This window comes from Puma concolor, chromosome B4 (assembly GCF_028749965.1).
Source record: "Puma concolor isolate L17-30 chromosome B4, mPumCon1.1.hap2, whole genome shotgun sequence".
Lineage (NCBI taxonomy): Eukaryota > Metazoa > Chordata > Mammalia > Carnivora > Felidae > Puma > Puma concolor.
In genome coordinates this window covers 16,290,256-16,313,540 of record NC_141673.1, presented here as the reverse complement: position 1 = coordinate 16,313,540, position 23,285 = coordinate 16,290,256, and the positions used below count along the sequence as shown (strand labels likewise).

Sequence of the window (23,285 nt, the reverse complement as noted above, 5' to 3'; positions counted from 1 at the left end):
CCGTGAGATCATGACCTGAGCCGAAGCCGGATTGGTTGCATCTATCTAAAACAGCTCCAGCCAGGGGCGCCTGGGTGGTTCCGTCAGTTAAGCACCCAACTCTTGATTTTGGCTCAGATCCTGATCTCACCGTTTGTGAGTTTGAGCCCCACGTTGGGCTCTGTGCTGACAGCTCGGAGCCTGGAGCCTGGAACCTGCTTCGGATTCTGTGTCTCCCTCTCCCTCTGCCCCTTCCCTGCTCGCTCTCTCTCTCTCTCTCTCTCTCAAAAACACATAAGCATAAAAAAATAAACATTGAAAAAATAAAATAAAATAGGCCCAGCCACAGTTGAAAGGAATAAAATGCAGAGAAAGTCCAATGTAGGAGAGGCCATGTATATGGAGAAGGAAAGCCCTGGAGTCAGATCTGGGTCAAACCTCAACTCCCTTTATTACTAGCTGTGTGACCTTGGCAAACTGCTTAACTTCTCTGGGCCTCAGTTTCCTCTGTAGCTGCAAAATGGGACTAATACCTAACAAATGTAATTTGAAGATGATTATACTAAGGTATGCCTTATTGGGGAATATTGTTATTTTTTACTGTTGTGACAGCAATTTCTCCTCAGGCATCTTGGTAGCCCTTTGTCCCTTAGATCAGGACTGCAAAGAACCATTTGCTAAATGTGAATGAATGAACCAAACAAGGAAAACATAGTATGCTTCATTCTGGCTTCCCGATAACATCCAAGAGAGTTAAAGCGATTGCATAATTGTGTCCAATTCACAGATGAGCAATGTGAGGCACCGGAGCCTAGATCATCCATAGAAATGTGTAATCCAAGCCAAGGTTATCAATTTTGGCTTCTGTTTGGGCGTCTGTTTCCTCATCAATTAAACAGGTATAATTGTCAAACCCATCTTACTGGATTGTCAAGGGCATCCACTGAGAGGAGGCGATGTAAAAACATCCTTTTTATGGTTATTAAGTGTAAAGGCTCACTCTCTGAGGAATGTATTTTAATAAGACACAGATTACCTGTTTGACTCTACCAGGAGGATGACATTCTAATTGTAGAATTAGATAAGCTTGAGAAGTGTCGATATAAGGGAAGGAGAACTGTCCATCAGTTTTGCAAGTAAATGGCATATGGAAATGATGGCCAGGGTAAGGGTGACCTTGTCCTCTGAGGGTGTTTTCCTGGATTTGTGGAGTCCAAAATTGACTGTGGCTCTGGCCTATTGAGTGAAACCTACAGATGGTATTTTATTACAGAGACAGTGGTGCCCACAAAATCTGCACATTTAACAGAAGTATCTGGCATAGTCCCCATTTAGAAGCACCCTGTCGTGGGGCGCCTGGGTGGCGCAGTTGGTTAAGCGTCCAACTTCAGCCAGGTCACGATCTCGCGGTCCGTGAGTTCGAGCCCCGCGTCAGGCTCTGGGCTGATGGCTCAGAGCCTGGAGCCTGTTTCCGATCCTGTGTCTCCCTCTCTCTCTGCCCCTCCCCCGTTCATGCTCTGTCTCTCTCTGTCCCAAAAATAAATAAATGTTGAAAAAAAAAAAAGAAGCACCCTGTCGGAGCCACAGGGGTCTAAGGCTACAGTGAGCTGTATTTCCTTCACTCTACTGGCCTTGTCATAAGTAGAAACCCATCAGAGTCCACTTTTTAGATCACACACACACACACACACACACACACACACACGGACTATTTAACAATAAAAGATCTTCCAATATAAAATTATCTAAACTGCCTAGACTAAACCTCCCTATTAATGTACATGCATATATTCCTTTGGGATAAAAGGCTTGATCAGTGCCTTAACATCCAGGGAGGTACCTGTAGGAATAAAAAGAAGTTCTCACGCAGGTCTCAGCAGCTGTGTCCGCCATCACCGTGGGTTGGATCCAATACAAGTGTTCTCATCAGAGCATGATCTAGGTAGGGCCTCTGGCCAAAGACCTTCAGAGTTACTTAGGGCAGTGGGGAAGGGGTGCAGAGGCCACAGGATGGCCCCTGCAGTGCCAACCAATGTCATCTAAGAAAGCTCAGTTCCTGGCAATGAGGAACTCCCTTTCCGATTGGTTTCCCTGGGGGTGTTGCTGTTCACACTCTCACTCTGATTGGCTATATGCAAATAAGCAAACTCTAATTTGTTGATCCTAGATACATTGATTAGGGGCACTCTTGCTGGCTGTGCTTTCCCCATCCAACTCTCTGCCTTGTATGGATGTATGAATTAATATGCTGATGCTAAAAAGATGCTGGTCCTTGCTGGGAGGAAGCAGCCCTCAGGTGCCTATGTTGGATCCAGAACTGGTACTTCCAGTTAAAATATATATGTGTATATACTCCACACACCTTGTAGTAGACGTTTAATAAGTATCCTATTTTCTGGTACGATTTGCTCCCCTCCTTCTCCCCCGGCCATGTGGCTGGTTACCCTCCTTTGTACTTCCTACCACCATTGCCTTTTCCATTTTGTGGAATTATCTGTTCATCGATTTGTTCTTCTCCCTAGGCTGTGCGATCTTCGATGGCAGGATCTGGGTCTTTTTTTCAATGTGTGTCATCACTTAATGCCATGATACAGTTGTGGTACTAAGTAAATGTTGAACAGAGCTGAGCTGACTCAGGAGTGTAACTATAGAGGAATGAGACGGACGTTTTAAAAATGCATAAATCCAAAATTAATGGTGTCCACGTCAGAGTGGTCACCATAAGAGGGGGTACACTTGCTGTACTTGTTGGAGGAAGAGGCTTTTTAGCATGTGGCACATGTTTTTGAACAGCCTTAGTGATGGTGTACCTTCCTCCGATGATGGGAGGGTTTCCATGAGAATGCGTTTAGTGACAAGGAAAAAAAAAAAAAAAAAAACAAGAAAAAAATGACTTAAGCAATGCAGACATGTTATTATCTTGCATGATGAGAAGGCTGGAGGTAAATCGTTCCAGGGTTGGCTCAGCACTCCTACATGGTGATGTATGGAAGTATTAAGTCACCATATTGAACACCGGAAACTAATATAACTGTATGTTAACTAACTGGAATTAAAATAAAAATGTAAAAATTTAAAAAAGGAACACAGGTTTTTAATATTCTTTTTCTCTACCATTCTTAACTTATTGACTTTTTTAAATTCTTAGGGTTATTATCTACCTCATGGTCATAAATGGCTGCCATGGTTCCAGACATCACATTCTCATACTACTGCTTGCAAAGAAATGAAGAAGTGGCAGGGTGAGAGGTCTGCCAGGGCAAAGGGGAAGTTCCCTTCATATGTCTTTCTCTCCCTTTATGAGAGATGAAGATACTTCCCAGCACACCCCATTGAGCAGAATTGGCTCCATAGTTACACTTAGCTACAAAGCAGCCTAGGAAGCAAATACTGACATATTCAGTCTCTACAGCAAGAGGCAGAGGAGGAGAAAGGAGGTTGGGGAAGGCTGCTAGGGAGGCAATCAAGAAAAGTTCTCAGAGACTTGATTTCCATTAGATGTCAAAATTCAGTTAAAGCTCAACCCAGGAAATCAAATGGTTAACTTTAAGGAGGAACTGTAAATGCTAATAACTGTTGAACACTATAGACCAGCTTAGTATTAAGTACTCGGCATACATTGCCTAATTAATCTTCTTAACACCCTTGAGTGACCTTGAGCCCACCATTGTTAGCCCCATTTTATCTTTGATGAAACTGAGACCCAGAAAGTTTGAATTACTCACCCAAGTCACACAAATAATAAATGAGGAACTCCTGACTCAAAAGTAAAGCCTCTTCATCCCAACATTGGACTACAAATAACTCATAAGAAGGTTTCTCTATCATGGTTCATACCATTACATTATGCTTCACAGTTTATAAAGCTTTCCTACCAGGTCATTTGATCCCTAGAACAACTTGTTGAGGTAAGAAATATTATGCTGTAGGAGGATGTTTCGTTCTTCCACACCATTCTACTTGTCTTCATTTGTGGCAGTAGAACTTACGGTTTTTAACTGGGTACATGGCACCCCAGAATAAAGACTGTATTTCCCAGCCTTCTCTGCAGGTCAGTTGGCCACATGGGTTCTAGAAAATGGGATATGAGCAAAAGAGACATGGGCAGCTTTGAGGTCATGCTTTTAGAGAGGATGGAGTCTTACCCCTTCCACCATCTTGAAAGTGAATCAGACGATGAGCCGTAATGAACCACATGGTGGGTGAAACTACAGGTCGTAGCCACCAGATAAATGCAGCCCAGCAGCTAGTACTTCAGCTGTGGTCTCTCTGCCCTATACTGCTAATAACTGAACTGTTACATGGGAAATATTTATCTTGTTTCTATCTTATGTAAGGCACTGTATTTGAGGTCTCTGTTGAGCAAGTGAGTCTGTGTTCTGAGATACTCCCCTAGATGAATCTTGGCATTACTATCCTGCTTCGAGCAGGATACCTTGCCCATATGATTGTTCCTTAATGATGTTTATGCTCAATGACCCTGACTTCATGGAGATGGGAGTGGACAATAAACCCAAGGCAGGCCAATCAAAGTGTCTCTTCTAGTTATCTAAGTGATTCTAGATCAGTCTTGGCTGACTACTCGAACAGAGAAGATGTAAACTCACGAGCTATGAGGTGTCCACCTTTGCACGTTTCATGAAACAAAGCACAGAAAGTCAGTCTACAAAGAATGAAGCCCATGGGCAGAGACAAGCTGTATGATCCCAGATGAATTTGACACTCCTGATCTCTTCCTAAGGCCCAGCTGTATCTGTATCTCTTTTTTAAGTTCTGTAAAGTGTCTCTGTATCCTTACAGTAATTCCTCCTTTTGCTTCTATAGTTCCAGTAAGTTTTCGTTACTTGCCCGCAGAACTCTACAGAATGCTGTGAGGCCAGTAACATTAAGCGGATGGCAGAACAGACTCACACTTACCTTCTCTAATTCCGGGTCCAGTGGTCTTCCCACAGCAAACCTGTTATTTTGCAGCTTGACTCGGAAACCTGATCTCACCTCTCCCTTCTCCTTTTCAACGGGCACATCCAAGTAGGACAGGGTTCAGGACCTAAATTCCAGTTTGGACCTGGCCCCACTAAGTTCTGCCTGCTATTTAAGGTAGGAGCTAGGTCTCAGCTTTCTCCCTGCTTTTCTGCTTATTCAGCTGGATGTGTTAAAAGTTCAAATTTTATTCATATCACTGTCCTAAATAGCCCTTCAATAATTCTCATTTCCTTCAGTCTAACTGCAAAGACCTTGACCGCTGACACCTATCCTCCCCAGACTGTCCCTTGCCTGCTCTCCGGCCTTGAACCCCGTTGTGTTGCTCTAGTCTCCCTGAACTTCTTGCGGCTTCCTGTCCTTGCTCATGCTCTTCCTCCCACTTAGTGGTCACTGACCATCAGCCAATTACACACTTTTAGTTGTCAGCTTTTCCTGCAGTAACAAACAACCCCCCAAATCTCAGGGGCTTACAACAAGAAACGTCTATTTTCTCGTGTCTGTGCTTCCCTCTCTTCTGTGGCTCTGCTGGGCACAGCTGGGCTCAGCCCCCCCAGGCCGCAGACCAGGTTCAAGTCTGCTGCACCCGTCTTCTCATCGCAGGATCCAGGCTGAAAGACAAGTACGAGGGGTATGTATTTGACCCCATGACAGAGGCAGATGCCCAGGAGGCCAAGCGAAACAGAAGCACATTTCAAGTCTTGGGCCAGAGGTGATAGACATCACTCTGTCCATTGTGTTGGCCAGTGCAAGTCACGCTGGGGAGCAAACATCCATGAGGCGGGAGTGTGTACATTTCCCGTGGAGAAGTGAGGGACAGTGAATATCCACTAGATAAGGATACAGTCTACTGCACTGCCTCTCATGTCTACATGTGATCAAGAGAGCTTTCTTTCCTTCCTCTCTTGGGAAAGAAGAGTATTGAAAATTCACTTCCTCCCTCCATACTCCCTAGCTGTCTGAATGGGGAGGCGGGAAGAGGGGGACCGTCCCGTGTGGGGTCTCTCCCAGGGAACCTGTCTGCCTACATACTACCCAGGCTAATTGTCTCCTCTCCTCCTGCCCTGTGATAAACTCACCAGGGCAGGACTTAGCCCCTGAAAGGGGGCGAGTAAGCCAGTCTATTAGAGGGGCAAAAGGAGGAGGAACACCACACCAGCCTCGAGCCCAAGCTGAGGTCTCTAGTTCTAGCTGGGTATGAAACTGATCTCGCCTCTATCTGACTGCCGTGTTCATTTCTCAGCACACAATATGAAGGGGAGAAGTGAGTAAGGTCTCACCAAGCCCCCAACCCCAAGAGTGCTGTGACTTCTCCCAGGCCCCCATCTGACTAACATCTACTAATTGTGAAAAATAATAATCCTAGCTCACACTCATATAACGCTTATTATGTGCTGGTCACTGTTAGAAGAGCTTTTCAAACATGAGTTCATTTAAAACTCATGCAAACGCTATGAGGTAGGCACTACTTTTAATGTTAAACATTAACATTAAACATGTTCCCGCATGTTAAACATGAGGGAACAGAGACTCAGAGAGGTCCAATGACTTACCCAAGGTCACACAGCTATATCAGCACTGGATTTCAACTTGGGCAAAATGGCTGGAAACCATGATCTTAACCACTCCACTTTACTGCCTCTAGCTTTTCTACATCCCACCCTGCTTCCAGGCTGGATGAGGGAAGCCCTCATCTTACTGGTGTTTGCAATATCCCCCACAAACTACCATCACCACACTGACTACACTGTGTTGGAATGACCCACTTATGAGTCTGTCTACCCTCCTGGCTCTAAGTTCTTGAGGACAAGAATGATATCTCATTTTTACCATGATATTCTCTGCCTAACAAGATGCTTTTATGTATTTATCCAACATTTCCTGAGCATGACTAATGGCAAGCACTGTGCTGAGTGCTATCTCATTATTCCTCCCAGTCACATGATATCCCAGATGATAGCAAACTTGTACAGTTAGAAAGGTAGATTATTGGGGGGGGGGGGGAAGGCCTGCAATCATGCAATCATATTTCCCTCCTTGAATCTGTGCTGACTTTAAGATTTTCTTTGGCCAATAAACCGCAGTGGAAGTGATGTCCAGATAGTTCTAAGCTTGGAACTCAAGGGGCCTTGTCCACTTTCATTCTCTCAAGGCCTTGGGCCACAGGAACAAGCCCAGGCCAGCCTGTTGGAGGATGGGAGGCCACATGGAGCAGACATGAGCCAACCCAGTTGGTGCCATTTTAGACCAGTCAGCGCCAGGCCATCTTGGAGCCGACCATTGATGCATGAGCCAGCAGCTGTAAGCCCTACCCACTTCTGCCCCTTCCGTTCTTCTCTCCCGCCAAAAATAGTCACGTGGTCTGCAAGATGAGAAAGGGCCACAATGGTTCCAAACGCTCTGTGAAGAGAAACCAAACAGGCAAACAGGTCTTCCATTCCCGCCTCCAAGGATTTTAATGCACTAGCTCTCAAACCCTACGATAAATCCTGCTCTACCAAGAAGTGATTATTGTGTATCCCAGAATTAGAGCATCTCAAAGGAATGTTCAATGAATAAAATAAAGTGCCAGGAAAGCCTCTTATGTAATTCAAAGGGAATGAGGCCAGTCCCTCTGAAAGTGACTTGGATCTTGGAGAGGACACTTGTTTTTCTGGTTAGTGATGAAGGACTCAGCATTTGTAGAAAGGGATGAGAATTCTGCTGTTTTCTTGCAAAGTCTTGGCTCCTCTGCCCCGAAAGGTTTTGAATTTTCACCTAGTGGGCTCTATCTCAATAAACTCAGATAGCTCTGCCTCCTCTGGGAGGGAGGGGCTGTCTTTTTTATTAGCTTCTTAATTGCTCTGCTGCTTTTGTGTAACCTGCCAGCTGCCTGAAGACGCATGTCTAGGAGTGTAAGTAGCAGGGCAGAGACAAGCCTTTCCTAGGAATAGCCTTTGTTGTTCATTCATTGAAAAAAATTCTAGTATGCTGGCACTTTGGTAGGCTCTAGAAATAGAACAATGCAAAGACAGAGGACCCGCCTTCCAGAAAGAAGGAGATGGAGAAGGAAGACAGACAAGAAGAAAATATCTTTTTTTTTTTTTTTTAGTTTATTTATTTTTTTGAGGGGGGGGGGTGGTGGTGGTGGGGCAGAGAGAGAATGGGAGAGAGAGAATCCCAAGCAGACTCCACACTGTAAGTGCAGAGCCCGATGCGGGGCTCCAACTCATGAACCATGAGATCATGACCCCAGCCAAAATCAAGAGTCAGATGCTTAACTGACTGAGCCACCCAGGCGCCCCCGGGAGAGAAGATCTTATAACTGCCATGGCTTTTATTTCTTCGCTTAGCGGTTTGGGTTTGTTTTGTTGGAAGCTTTCCCGTATGGAGAGCCCCGCATTGTGCTGACTAGGGAAGACAAGAGTGCTTACAAAATAAAAAGGATATACTTTCGGAAAGATAATAGTGAGTGCCGTTAATAATCATTATAATTTCCTCGGTTTGGTTTTGTACACTTTTTGTAACAAAATATACATAACATAAAATTTACCATTTTAATCCCTGTTTTTAAGTTTATTTATTTGAGAGAGACAGAGAGAGCACGAGTAGGGGAGGGGCAGAGAGAGAGGGAGAGAGCGAGAATACCATGCAGGCCCTATCGTCCGCGTGCAGAGCCCAACGTGGGGGCTCGAACTCACAAAACCGGGAGATCATGATCTAAACCGTGTTCCCCTCAAACACGGATTCCCTGTTCCTGTGTCCTCCCTCAGCCCCTGGCAACCCTCATTCTACTTTCTGTCGGTCGGAATTTGACCCCTCTAGCTACCTCACAGAAGGGGAGCCAACCAATATGTGTCCCTTTGTGACGGGCTTATTTCACTTAGCGTAACATCTTCAAGGCTCAGCCACGTTGCTGCTCTTGCAGAGTTGCACTCCTTTTCAAGGCTGAATAATACTCCAGCGTATGTGTCTACCACATGGCGTTCATCCGTGTGTCCATCAGGGGACATCTGCTTGCTTTCGCTTTGGGCTACTGCAGGTAACGCTACTCTGCGTCTGAGCGCGCAAATACCTCCTTGTGGCTCTGCTTTCATTTCTCTGGGGCACGTGCCAGAAATGGGATGGCCGGATCACATGGAATCTCTATGTTTAACTTTTTGAGGGACCGCGTGAGTGCATGGCTCCACATTCCCATCAGCAGTGCATAAGGGTTCCGTTTTCTCCATGTCTTCACCAACACTTATTTTTTAGGTATTTTTTAAATAAGTCATCCTACTACTGGGGAGGAGGTGATAGCTCACCGTGGTTTTGATGTGCATTTTCCTCACGATCAGTGATGTTGAGCATCTTCTCATGTGCTCATCGGCCATTTGCATATCTGCTTTGGAGAAATGTCTACCCGGGGCCCCTGGCTTTGTCTTTCGTGACCATGTGCTGCTCTTGTGACCGTAGGTTTTGTGCCAGTCGCACCGTCGCAAGCTCCACAGGTGCGTTCTTGTGTGTAACCTCACTACAAGCGAATTTGGGAATATCGTTCCATTTTCCAGGTGAGAAAGCAGGCTCTCTTCAAGACCCATGACCTACAAAGTGGCAGGGAGGAATGTGAGAGGGGCCTGGCTGACCTCACTGAGCCGCCCTGCATTTCCGGCAGCGGAGGCCTATGGGAAGGCAGGGAGCAGTGCCCATCTGGCCTTGGGAGGGCTGTGTGTCTCACACATTCCCTGTGCTCCTCTGTCACACTCCCCCCTTCCTCTTACTTCCTTCCTTTCCCCGGTCTCTCCTTTCTGATCCTGAGCCATTAAATGTCTCCTGCCTGCCAGCCAAGATCTGATAAATTCTTAGCACTTCAGTGAGAACGGCTCCCTTCCCAGGAGGATTTTCATTTTCAAAGGCATAAACTAGAGGAAAAGTGCCCAGAAAGACCCTTTGGAGAGTCGCCACTGGAGATACTACTGGGAAGGTGCAATCTCACCTGGGGTGAGCCAACCAGAGAAACGGAGGGGGGGGGGCAAGCTGACAGCAGCCCCCACCCCATAACCCGGTGACTGGCTCTTTTTATTTTTTTTCCACAAAGTGATATGACCCAACCACTCCTTTGTTCTTAATACAATTCTACAAACTGAGCATCTACTATGTGCCAGGCACTGTTCCAAACATCTTACACAGATTCACTCACCTAAGCCTCCCAACCACCACTGGGCCCATTGAGACATGGAGAAACTGAGCCTCTGAGAAGTCAGATCACCAACTCAGACAGACTCCCACCACTGGGAAGTGGTCCAGACACGATCCCGGCTCATGGGCACTGGATCCAAAGCCTGCACTTAGCTGCTGCCTCACACTGCCTACAGTATTCTCCTACAGGAATTTAGAGACAGATATACATGCTAGATACATGCATGGATGGATGGATGGATGGACGGATGGACAGACAGACAAATAAAGAGTTGGGTGAAGGCAAAGGAGAGGCTTTTGCTCCATCCCTGACTTTTACTTACTTGTCAAGTAGCTGACCATCAACATCAGCCTCCTCCAGCTCTCACCCACCCCTCCCCTGGAAAGGAAGTCTTGGTTGTCTGTTCCTTCGCACCTCTCACCACCACCAATCCATTGTGCGCTTTCTCTGGGAAAGAGCCCCGGTGGTGCTGCCCCCTGTGGCCTGCACCACCAGGGCAGCCTTGACCTCTGGCTTTCAGAGGACACAGCCAATGGAAGGACCAGCAAGGGCCAAAGGGTGCCCGATTGCTGGCAGTTTCCACATCCTCCTGTGGCCATGCACCCTGCTCTGTAGCCCGCTTCAAGGCTACAGCCTCTCCAAGTGGAATCCCTCTGCCTTCCTGGCATCCTTAGGGCATGCACGTCCTTCAGCCGTCGCTGGCCTCGAAGCGCCACACCACTGCGTATTTGTCCCTTCACTCTACCCACACCTCTGTGATGTTCCCTTCTCTTCATTTAGATCTTCCCTGCCAGCTCTGCAGACTCTCTTAAAACGTTCAGAGAACGGATGGGGAAGAGGGCTGTGTCTGCTGGATCCTACAAACACATGGACAAACACATACATATACAGACACATACACACACACGTATGCACACACAGTGCACATGCCCGCGGACATGTGCACATGTGTATACATATGTACACACGTGTACATATGTGTGCACACGCACGCATGTGTGCAAACCCATGTACTCGCGTGTGCACATGCACACACATATATGTGCACATGCGTGCATACACACACACCCTCAAATACCAGGAGAACACAGCCCAGATGCTCACAGTGGTTTTCTCTGGGCAACAGGATTATAAGTGATTGTTTTTGTTTTTTATTAATGCGTTTCTGGATTTTCTATGATATTCATGACTCTAAAATTTTGTGTGTTCTCTCTGTTTTCAAAGAAATGCTGATCCATGGGTGAGAAGGCAGAGCCAATGGTGGGGGAGGCAGCTGCAAATATATTGAGGGGGCAGAGTTCTTGTTTCCCCTGTACATATACTGGTGGGAGAGGACTCCCCTGCCTTTGCAAAGACCCCCACCCCCTTCGCAAGCCCTCCTACGGCCCACCTCTGCTCCGAGCCCACCTCTGCTTTCTCACCAAGGCTACCTTGAGGCCTTGAGATTAGGAAAGGCTCTTAAGAGCCCTTCCATGCCTCTGAAATGACCAGAAGTGTCAGCTAGCCCTCTGCCTGGACCCCTGTCCCCCAGTAGCCTCCCCACTCAGGTGTTGAAGCCTCCCCAGCCCCCTGCTTTCCATCTGTGGGAGGAGACCCTGGACTTTCCAGGCAGTGAGAAAAATGTGTGTCCTACAAACCAGGTCCTGACTTCCTTATTCTCCCCGTCGCCCCACCCCCACCCCCGCCCCTACAAGAGTTCCATTCAATCGTCTCTCAGGACCTGCCCTGAGATCTGAGACACTCTCAGGCAACACTAGCAGGTCAGATGGAAAAGTATTTATTAACGTTTCAAATAGAGGAGTTCTAGAAAGGCAGCCCTAAAGAAGGCCTTTCATGGCAGCATTTCAGGCAGCGGTCAGGGCAGGTTGTTGAGAAACGGAGGGTGTCACGCTTCCCTTGCTGCCCTCCCGCCAGAACAGAACCAACTTTCTATTGCACTTCAAAGCAGGGCCAACCCAGGTCAGCCAGGCCACTGCCCATGGCTACCTCCGAGGAGAAGCTAATCTAACAAGGATCTAGCAGCACCAGAGGGAGGAACCGGTTATTGAGATGTAAAATTGGGTTAAAGTAAATGAGTCCAGCCCTCTGCTCTACTCCCCAGCCCTGAGGAACCTCTGAGGTAGCTGCGGTGGACAGACCCTGTGGGTGGTAAACAGACCCAAGCCCGGAAGTTTAAAACTCCTATGTTCTGCGCCTAGCCGGCTCCTAATCTGCTGTGTGATGTTAGGCAAAATTCTAAACCTCTCTGAGCCTTGTGACACGGCTGGCAACGTGAAGAGCTTGGACTGGGTGGATCTAAAGCCTCCTCCAGCTCCAATATGCTGTGATGTCCCCTGCCCTTCCCTCTACCAGCCCCTTCCTCACTCCCTTTCCCACACACACACACACACACACACACACACACACACACACACCCCAGCCCCAAAAATCGAATCCAAGAGAAAGGCAGAGTTTGGGTCAACTCAGTCCAGAGACTTCTGGAAACTGCAATGGACCTGCAGCTTGTATTTGGCCAACTGTCTTAGGGACTGAAAGAGCTTCTCTTCCCAGGTCAACCAAAGGTCCAGGCCTAGATAAAAGGACTGCCCCACGCTCAGCGAGCTGAGTTGCTCAGCCCGCGTCCAGGATGAACCAAGGCTCCTCGCTGACGCTCCAGTTTCAAAACAAAGCTTTGAAAGAGAACTGCATTCAGTGGAAAATCCCCCAGTAACAAGGCCCCTGGGAGCATTCTGGGAACACCATCTGTCAAGCATCATTCCCACAACCTGTGACCAGAACAGCCTTTCAGTGTCAATACCAACCACAATCATCACATCCTGTGTCTTTAGACAGTGGTCCTGGACCCTGTAAAGCCCTTCATCCGGACTTAGTTTGGCCTCATACAACTCTCTGAAGTAGGCGAAGCAAGGGACTTTCAAGTAACTTAGTCCTGCGTTAGAGATGGGGACTCTGAAGCCCAAAAACGTAACAGAGGTGGAAAGAGGGATACTCAGAGCTTTAACAAAGTCTCCTGAGCAAAGTTCGATGAGCTCCCCCATTCCAGTGCACCCCACATGCCTCCGGCAGACGGCTGTCCAGCTGGCTGCACCACAGCCATCTGGGCGCCACCACAACGATGCGAGAGGTCTTGGAGGTTACCCCAAACCTGTATTTTTCATCTTCCCTAGTGATGCACAGATTTGGGGACCACTGCCCACCATGCCATCTGCACAGAATCTGGGAATCCTGGAAACTGCAGGCTTAGAAGGACCATCAGAGCTCCAGGAGGACACTCACCTGCCCAGCACAAGTTGTCTCTCCGAGGCGTCCACAACCGCTGAGGATACAGATGGTGACGCAGTGACAGAGACCACCAGTAGTCACAGCTTGAATGAAGGAGAAGCATCGTTCTCACATAACACTCCAGGGCTGATAGGGCAGCTCCTTAGGCTTGGGGACACAGGACTCTTCTGCTTGAATTTGTAGGGTCTACTGACATTTGGGCACCGCAGGAAGCAGACTCCAAGCTGGAGGTCAGCGTGCAGGATCCACACCTGTGAAAAGGGGTACCGGCTGGATTGAGCAGAGGGAGGAGTCGGGCTGTGATACGAGCACGGCCAAGGCTTCAGCCGACCCCTTGGAGACCCCTGAGGCTGTGATATCGTTTCAGGTTTTTCATACTGAGACGAGGGAGCCAAGCCTTTACACACACACACAAGGACTAGCCGTTGGACACTGGCTGCCCGTGGGAGGGGGTATGACCTTGGTCCAGAAGACTCTCTTCAGCTGAGGGCGATTCTCAGCATTGTCTGATAGCTGAGGGTGGACAGCTGTGGGAATGAGCCCTTCGCTCCTGAAAAGGTAATCTGAGCAGCACATCACAGCACCCACTATGAGACTTGTTACATGTTGAATTGTGCTCCACCCTCCCCAAAAAAAATCCGTATGTTGAAGTTCTAACCCCCAGTACCTCAGAATGTAAACTGATTTGGAAATAGAGTTGTTGCAGATGTAATTAGTTAAGTTTAGATGACGTAATACTGGAGTAGGGTGGACCCCCCCCCAATCCAACACGGCAGCTGTCTTTACAAAAAGGGGAAATTTAGGGGCACCTGGATGGCTCAGTTGGTTAAGCGTCTGACTCGGTTGTGGTTCAGGTCATGATCTCCCGGTTTCATGGGTTCAAGTCCCGCATCAGGCTGTGCACTGACAGTGAGGAGCCTGCTTGGGATTCTCTCTCCCTCCCTCTCTGCCCCTCTCCAGCTCACGCTCTTTCTCAAAATAAATAAATAAACTTTAAAAAAATTCAAAAAGGGGAAATTTAGACACAGGAAATGCACACAGGGAGTACTCAGTGAAGAACAAAGATTGGGGTGATCCTTCCACAAGCCAAGGAATGACAAAGATTGCCAGCAAACCACCAGCAGCCAGGGGAGAGACACAGAACAGCTTCTGCCTCACAGCCTCAGAAGAGACTAACTCTGCCGACACCCTGACGTTGGGTCTTTGGCCTCCAGAACTGTGAGACAATAAATCCTGTTGTTCAAGCCACTAAGTCTGCGGTACTTTGTCATGGAAGCCCTCAGGAAACTAATGTGAAGATGTTGCTTTCATCCATATGGTCTACACTCCAGCCCAAGGAGAAAGAAAAGGGAGAAGGCAGACAGACCTCCTCCCTCACCTCTAGTCATATCCCATTGGTCACAACTTGATCACATGGCCACATTAGCTGCAAGGAAGGCTGGGAAATGGAGTCTTCATGCTGGACAGCCACGTGCCCGGGTAAAAATTCTGCTACTAAAGAGGAATAAGACTGTGAGTAAAATGAAGTGAATCCCTTCAAGGAGGTCAAGTAAACTTGGTCAGGGGGGGAGGGGGCAGACATAACAACAAACACTCCACCTAGAAACTTGCCAGGAGGTCTCCAAGAAAGGAAAGCATATGGGATTTTGAGAGCAGAAAAGAAATCCAGTCTGATGCTGCCTGAGAGCTGGAGAAGCTTCCAGGAAGAGGTGACACAGGAGCTGGTCCTGGAAGGGCAGAGAAGACATTCCCGAAGTTTGTTCTATGGGTGGTGGACAAGGAGCTCTACACCGATTCTCTCATTTCCTCTTCAGAACAGCCCTGCAAAGCAGCCACTCCTATCTCGATTTCGCAGAGGAGGAATTTGAGCTAAGTAGAGAGATTAAGTAACCTCGACAGGTTTCTTGCCAAAGGTCCCATGACTACGAAGGGGCAGAGCAAAGGTACAAACTAGGTCTTCTAATTCCAAACAAAGGTCCTATTTGTAACCCAGATATCATTTTGGACCCCCCCAACCCCTGAGATCTACACAGGACGCTGTTAGGAGACAGAGTCACAGTTAAGAACACTAATTCTATCCAACGTGTGAGCACATTCTCAGGGACTCATTCATCCATGGTCTCCTATCTCTGCCTCCAGAGTTCTGGGCCTTCATAAGCTGTCTGGCCCTTCCTGGTATCAAACTGGATTTAAACCCTTCACCGGTTTTCTAAATAAGTAAGTAGTATGTTTAACTAGGAGAGGTAGGGGGAAGGGTCACAGCTCTCCTGCATGACCATTTCCTGACCCCAAACCACAGCCCCCATGGCTCTCCCCAATAGCCTCCACACCCAGCTCTCTTTCAAGCTCCACCACTCTCTTTGATGCCCTGGTGATCCAGGAAACCTTTGTTCAAATCCCCCATTGATAGACTGGGCTCATAATTTACTTACTGATGCTCATCTCTGCAGCTGCCTTTCTGTGCTCTTGTCTGTACACCTGGGGCTACGTATATGCGAACTACATTTCCCAGGCTCCCTTGCCTACTGGCTTCCTGGTTCTTTACACCAATGGAAAATGTTGTTGGTTGGAGATGAGCAGGCGGGTGGGAGGAAGTGAGAAGTTTCCTCCTCTGGCATTCTGACTGGTGGGATGGCTGGGGCTCACTACAGTGAGAGAAGCTGGGTGACTCAGGACGCCAGCCACCCTGACAGAAGCAGCTTCGTTTCAGCAGCCAGGGCTGAGGAGGCACCTCTTCAACTGACCTAGACCTGACTGCAACGACACCCCCAGCAGGGCAGCAGCTCCTGTCGGGCACACCAGTAGCTGTGCTGCCCGAGCATCTTCCCTATTGTTCTTCCTGCCCTCCTCCTCCTTCTCCTTTTTGTTTTTCCAGCCCTTTTAACATCTTTATAACAAAACCCTGAGTTAAATTCCCTCTGTTAGAAATACCTAGTGTGAGGGGCACCTGGGTGACTCAACTGGTTGAGCCTCCAACTTTGGCTCAGGTCACGATCTCACGGTTCGTGAGTTCGAGCCCCACATCAAGCTTTGTGCTGACAGCTCAGAGCCTGGAACCTGCTTCAGATTCTGTCTCCCTCTCTCTCTGCCCCCTCCCCTGCCCATGCTCTCTCTCTCTCTCTCTCTCTCTCTCTCTCTCTCTCTCTCTCTCTCAAAAATAAACATTTTTTAAAAAAAGAAAGAAAAAGAAATACCTAGTGTGTTTTTTTATTTCCTGACTGAGCATCTTCAACCTCAATGAACATTTTAAGATTTTTTTCACCTCTATTTTTCAGGAAAAAGATGAAAATATATTTGACTGTCTCTCTATGACTCCAGTGAGTCACACTGAGATCTGTGCACATGTTTTTCAGGAATATGTATTTTGTGTTGTTAACACAAATGGAACATAGAATACTTGGAATATTACTATAAATAATAGTCATTCAATTACTGGGCCATCCTTGTTGTTTAACATTAATTTTAAATTGCTAAGAGAGACCTGTTAAAGCCACCTCAATTGAACTTTTGGAGTTTTGAGCTAATGTTATCCCTCTAATAGTAGTTTCCCCAGGGCACTTCATAAAAATGCCACCTCCCCAGGGGGGCGCCTGGGTGGCTCAGTCAGGTGAGCATCCTTGGTTTTGGCTCATGTCATGATCCCAGGGTCGTGGGATCGAGCTCCATGTCAGGCTCCGCATTGAGCACGGAGCCTACTTGGGATTATCTCTCTCCCTCTCTCTCTCTGTCCCCCCCCCTTCTAAAATAAAATATAAATCAATTAATTAAATAAATAAACATACTTAAAAAAAATACCACCTCCCCCTTCAAAGCAGATATCCGTGTGTGGATGAATCTCTCTCTTCTGCCCCAACCCAAGCTGCGAGATCTCTCCAGACAGATCGAAAACAAAGTCATGTCCCAAGCTGAGGACTGAGAGTGGTGTGGCAATAGCCAAATGTTGTTCCAAGTTGATACAAAAGGTCAGGAGAACAGTCTTCGAGTGGTCCCAACATCTCCTTGTGTCCAGAAGCTTCTGCTCTGTTGCTTAATTTAAAGAATTAAAAAGTTGTGCCCAGTCTAGATAAGGAAATCACCCTGGATTTGGAGGATCTCCTAATATTCTCGGTGTGCACTCCAAAGGCCACACCCCAACCAGTTTCATCAGTGTTTTCACCAATAAAGTTCTCTCCCCAAATGGAATTCTCCTATCAGCTATAAAGACACGGCTGCCTCCAAGGTTTTTACTGCTTGCCTCCACTGCCTCAAGCAAAGCTCTATAACAGTACTGGAAACAGTTCGGTGGCTGAAACCATGAACATCAAGGCCACCTTCGATCGCCCTGTGGTCAGTAAGCACACATCTCTCCCCACCTCCAAGACGTCACAGCATAGAAGGGTCTGACAAAGGCACAGCTTTGTTTGGATACAGCCTTATCTTGCCGGTTATCTTGTGTTGAGGGGTGCAAAGAAACAAGTTGGAAATCAGTGCAGCCTGAAGGCCAGGGTACCTTTGGTGGCGGGAGTCAGGGGGAGATGTCTGGCTGTTACTTGCGTTAGGGCTGGGATTGAAGTAGGAAGGAGTTGGAGAGCCAATGGATGAAGTACCAAGACAGGTTCAAAACATACTCTAAACCAGGACCCAGGGAGGATCTCTGTGTAAACAGGAGCGTACCAGCCTCCATGGAAACTTGGGAAGGAAACATGACCTTCCCCTGTTCTCACACATCTTTCAAATAATGGTGGTTGCATCACCCAATCCTTAACATTCAGAGAAGCAATATATGCCTCACGGGCCTGAGTGTGAATACTGGCTGTGGCTCTTATTACCTATGTGTCTTGGGCAAATAATGTAATCTTCCGAGCCTCAGTTTCCTCCTATGTTAAAAAAAAATGGGGGCAGTAATGCCTCCCTCAAAGGATTGCTGTAAGGATGAGATGAAATCACGAATCAAGGCACCGTGCCTCACTTCTAGAAACACTGGACAACAGTTTAAAAAATTCAGTCAGGTCTCGACAATAAGCACACTGCCTGGTACTTAAAGGCCTGTTAAACTCTTGTTGGCCCCTTGACCCATGCCCCCATGGACCCTCTCCAAGAACCCTGACCCAAGCTGGGCCAGCTGGGTTTTGTCCACCTAAAATTTGTAACAGGTACAAGAAATTTTGGTTCTCTGTTGGTGCTTGAGTCAAGATGACAGGTAAGAGCTGAGGCGGTCATTCTGTGTCCTGTACCCAGAGACGCACAGAGAGCCCGTGGACAGAGGGAAAGAAGAAAACAGAGGAGCAGAGTGGGAAGCAGAGATGAGAAGCCACTGCCAGAGAAGTGGGGGTTGGGGAGAAGTAAAGAAGGAGGAGAGAAAGAGCACACATTTGCTTTTCCTGAGACACCCTAGGATCCTCCCACTGAATCCCCTTTTTGCCTAAGCGACTCACTGAGCCCAATCTAAGACATCCGTTCCGTCGGGTTTCCCCTCAGCTCGCCGATTCCTCTCCTTCCCTCTGCTTATGGGGATGCTGGTTCTTCCCAATGTGCCCTCCCCTCCCCTCCCCTCCGGGCCTCTGGATAAAATACCATATGCAAATATACTTTTGACCTGCAAAGTACTGTACAGATCCTAGCCATTATTCATTCATAGATCTGCCTATATCTTTGCCTGCTTCATGGGATTAGATCTGAGATAGGAACCATGTCTACTTAAATGCCCCCCAAAGCACTTGGAAGTCTGCTGGCCCTTGGAAAATGTTAAATAACTCCAAGTTGAGAAATCACAAACACATTTCTTTTTCTAAAGCAGAGGATGCAGATTTCACAAGGAAAATAACTATGTTAAGAAATTACTCAATTTCTTAACTCACGTTCCCAGCCGTTCTTTGGAAACACTGTGGATGGCATTTGGGGTGATTAACAAAGAAGAAATAATTTATGTGAGTGTCTGTGTGCTGTTTCTTAGAGCAGCTATTAAAAACACAACTAAAGAGCATGTGTTTTTCCATTCTCTGGAAAGCAAGAAATATAGAGCTGTTTTTACTCAAACTTTTCCAAAGCAAATCACCTTTTGTGATGGAAAATGTTGCCCTAAGGAGAGAAGTTTTCAGAAAAATTATGAGTGAGTGAAAAAAAATAGCACCAAAGAGAAGCCTTATTTAATGAGAACAAGAACCTTGCTTAGCAGGCCTGAATCTGTTTGCCCCTCTGTTAATCAGCTGTCTCTCACCTGCATGAGCGTTGAAGTCAGACAGACCTGGGTTCGAATCCAGCTGTGCCTGTTGTTAGCTGAGTAGCCTGGGATATATCATCACCTCTCTAAGCCCTGGTGTCCTCAGCTGTAAAATGGGGATGAAATACTTTCCTCACAGGCTCCTGGAAAGACTAAATGAGGTTGTGTATTTAAAGTACCCACCATGTTGGGGCTCCTGAGTGGCTCAGTCGGTTAAGTGTCCAACTTCAGCTCAGGTGGTGACCTCATGGTTCATGAGTTCAAGCCCCACGCCGGGCTCTTTGCTGACAGATTGGAGCCTGGAGCCTGCTTTGGATTCTCTCTCTCTCTCTCTCTCTCTCTCTCTCTCTCTCTCTGTCCCTCCCCCATTCGAGCTTTCCCTCCCTTTCTCAAAAATAAATATACATTAAAAATTTGTTTTTAAATAATAAAATACCCACCATATTGTAAACTTTGAACACTGCACTGTTTCTCTAGTTGTTCCAAAGGTGCATAATCCCAGTAAACAAATAACACTGCTCTGTAAAGCACCTCCTGGGTCTAGGGACCATGCACTTCCTAGAGGTGCTTGCTAGAATGTTCTAGACCTCAAAACTGAGACCTTCGGTCTCTCATTCTAGTATCTAACAGAATAGGGATTGGGTAAAGAAAGGTAAAGTTTTTTTCTCATTTTTATCATTCAAAACAACATTGCCAAGTATAAAAGAAAGATGGGGAGGAGGCCCCATCTAGACGCATGATACCAGCACCTGCAATGCACAAGGCGGGAAATGTGGGGAGGAGGAAGAGGGAAGTGGATTGGGAAAGAAGGGAGAAGAGAATCTCAACTTTATCTGTAATTTTTTAAATTTTTATTCACATAAAAATATTTAAAGCAAATAAGATAAAATGTTAACAGTAATCCAAGGTGATAGGTACATGGACGTTTGTTCTAATATTCTTTGTACCTTTCTGTATGGTTCACTGTCAAAATTACGTCTAACTACACGAATTATCTATTATAACCATAATAATGTTGCACGTAAAGGACTTCACCAGGGGTGCCTGGGTGGTTCAGCCGGTTGAGTGTCAGACTCTTGGTTTCGGCTCAGGTCATGAGCTCACCCGTTCGTGGGTTCAAGCCCCGCATCAGGCTCCACACTGGCAGCACGGAGCCTGCTTGGGATTCTCTCTCTCCTTCTCTCTCTACACTCCCCCCCCCCACTCTCTCTCTCTTAAAATAAATAAATATACTTTAAAAAAATAACTCCACCAGTATCCTGGCTACCCTCACAACTGATGTCATTTATATCCTGGCATCGTGTGTGTGTGTGTTACTTGTCTTTATGCATGGGCATCGCTATTTTACAGAGTGTCACGTATGATCCGTGTCCACTTAGGGATGTGCAAGGGTGGCAGAGTAGCAGCCCCGGGGCGGGGTGGGGGGGCGGGGGAGAGGACGGAGGGGTTCATTGCGCAGTTTGCTTAACATACATGAAAGGGCAGAAATCTGATTGGTCTCATTACAAGCATTCTGGGCTCTATGGTCTCAAGTGCAGGCAGTCTCAAGGACTTTTGGTGTTGTTTTTATCAGCCTGGACGTTAAATCTGCAAGTTCTGCACCATAACATACCGTCTTCCTGCTTCAGCTCATCATTAGTCAGCAATCCATCAGTTCATTCTAGATGTCTATTGAGCGTCTCTATGTACCTGGCCCTGTGCTAGGTTCCAGGAAGGCGAATGGGTCAGGCCAGGTAATCCGTCCCCCCCCCCGCCCCCAATAACTCAGGGACGAATGTGAGAATCAGACAGGTAAGCAGCTCCTAAGAGGTTATGCAAGGTGATGAGGGATGGAGAGAAGCAGCAGGTTTGGGGGGGTGAGGGGTAACTCCCCAGGAGGGGGGATAGCTGGAGGAAGTCTTAAAGGGAAAGTAAGCGTTTGCTAACATTTCAAACTTGGGAGATCGCTTTAAAATCCAAATGTTTTGGCTTCTCCTTCAAAAATCTGAAGATCTGGCAGGACTGGAGAAGAGTCCCCCAGGGCGAACATCAGCTAGACCTGAGCGGAGGGCTGTGGGCCTGAGCACAGGAGAGTGGGAGGTGAAGGAACTCGGTGGCCAAACCTCTTTAGACCCCACTGGCACCACCTGCACAGGGACCACCTTCACACGCGCCTTTGGGTTCCCACAACTTCAAGAGAAAGGGCGCTTTGGCTCCTCCCGGCAGAGGAGACTTGATTCGGAGAAGCTCCTTTCCAGAATCTTTGAGGACAGAGGCAGAATTCAAAGTCCACTTTCTGATAATAAGTCCAGGCCTCCAGCCAGAGCCCTTCTCTAGGCCAGAGGGATCTGCCTCACAGGGGAGATATTGGGCACCAAGGGAGGCCACTTGGGGAGATAGGTTGGGAAGACAGAGAAGTTGGTTCTCTTTAGAGTATACCCCATGGCTCACTTCCTTCTCTATAACCTCATAGAGAGGTGTGCCTGGGTAAATAAAGAGACAGAAGAGGCTAGTTAAGGCATTCCCAGGTCCAAAGTGAGCTAAAAAGAGATGACAGCTGAGAAGGGTAATCAAAGAGGCCTTGACCTATTCTTGGTGAAAAGCTATAGGACGTCTGAAATGTTCACAGACTCAAACACAATAATAGGATATATATTGTGGTCGTGATGGTTCAGTGAGTACCATGCCTCATTTCAGCACTCACCACTGGATCCCTACAATCCTCCTGGGAAGGAGACTTTCTACCCATATTTCAGACGTGAGAAACCACAGCTCTGAGAGAGTATGTGACTTGTCCAGGGTCATCCGGTTACTGACAGACAGCGCTGGAGTACAGGCCCTGGTTGTCTGACTCGGATGCCTATGATTTTTCCATGAACCATAGTCAGCTGCCTCCAACTTCCGGGAACCTAGCCTAAGAAGATAATCTCAAATTTAGAAAAAACCTTGTTATGTGTAATAGTGTTCACCCCTGGACGATGTATACTCTTACTAAAACGGACACAAGCTAAGCGTCTAACAGTTTATATAGTGCCTTGCCCAGCCTGGGCCTCGGCAAACATCTCTCAATTGAGCAAAAAGAAAACAGTTAAATTATGAGTCATCGGTCTTGATGGAGTATTAGATGCCCTTTACTAAGTGCACTTAAGAAGAGTTTGTGGTGTGGGATGCCTGGGTGGCTCATTCGGTTGAATGTCCAACTCTTGAATTTGGCTTAGGTCAGGATCCCAGGGATGTGGGATCAAGCCCCTCGTCAGGCTTTGCATGGGACATGGAGTCTGCTTGAGATTCTCTCTCTCTCTTCCTCTGTCCCTCTTCCCCACTCACGCTCCCTGCTCTGTCTCTCTCAAAAATAAAAACAAAATATTGTTTTTCAAAAAGAAGAGTTTGTGATAATATCTCAAGTGCTTTTCGTAGTTACAGAAAATACAATTGTCTGTATTCCACGATCCCAATTACATTCAAACACATTTTGGACAGACAAAAAGGACGCAGGAAAATATGACATAAGGGCCTCGGTCTCTGCCCTTGGCTCTTAGTTTTAGACTAATGAAGATGTCATTCTTCTTTCCCTATTTTCCAGGTTTTCAGTTATAAGTATGGATCACTTTTGTAATAAAGAGGAAGCACCTAGGTGTCATATCCAAGGAAACCTGACTTCCAGAATTCCCATCTCTGACAATGAGGACGTGGAACTAGAGCATGCTG

The 23,285-nt window shown here is 47.1% G+C and overlaps 1 long non-coding RNA gene across 2 annotated transcripts; it reads left to right on the top strand.

Annotated features, from left to right (window-relative positions):
• Positions 1-8,847: 8,847 nt before the first annotated feature.
• LOC147578934 (uncharacterized) lies at positions 8,848-14,095 on the top strand. Of its 2 annotated transcripts, none has more exons than XR_015253373.1 (2): positions 8,848-8,980; positions 13,285-14,095. It is a non-coding gene; the product is annotated as an uncharacterized LOC147578934 (long non-coding RNA). The 2 variants fall into 2 exon arrangements; XR_015253374.1 differs by lacking the exon at positions 8,848-8,980 and adding an exon at positions 11,799-13,011.
• The last annotated feature ends 9,190 nt before the right edge of the window (positions 14,096-23,285 follow it).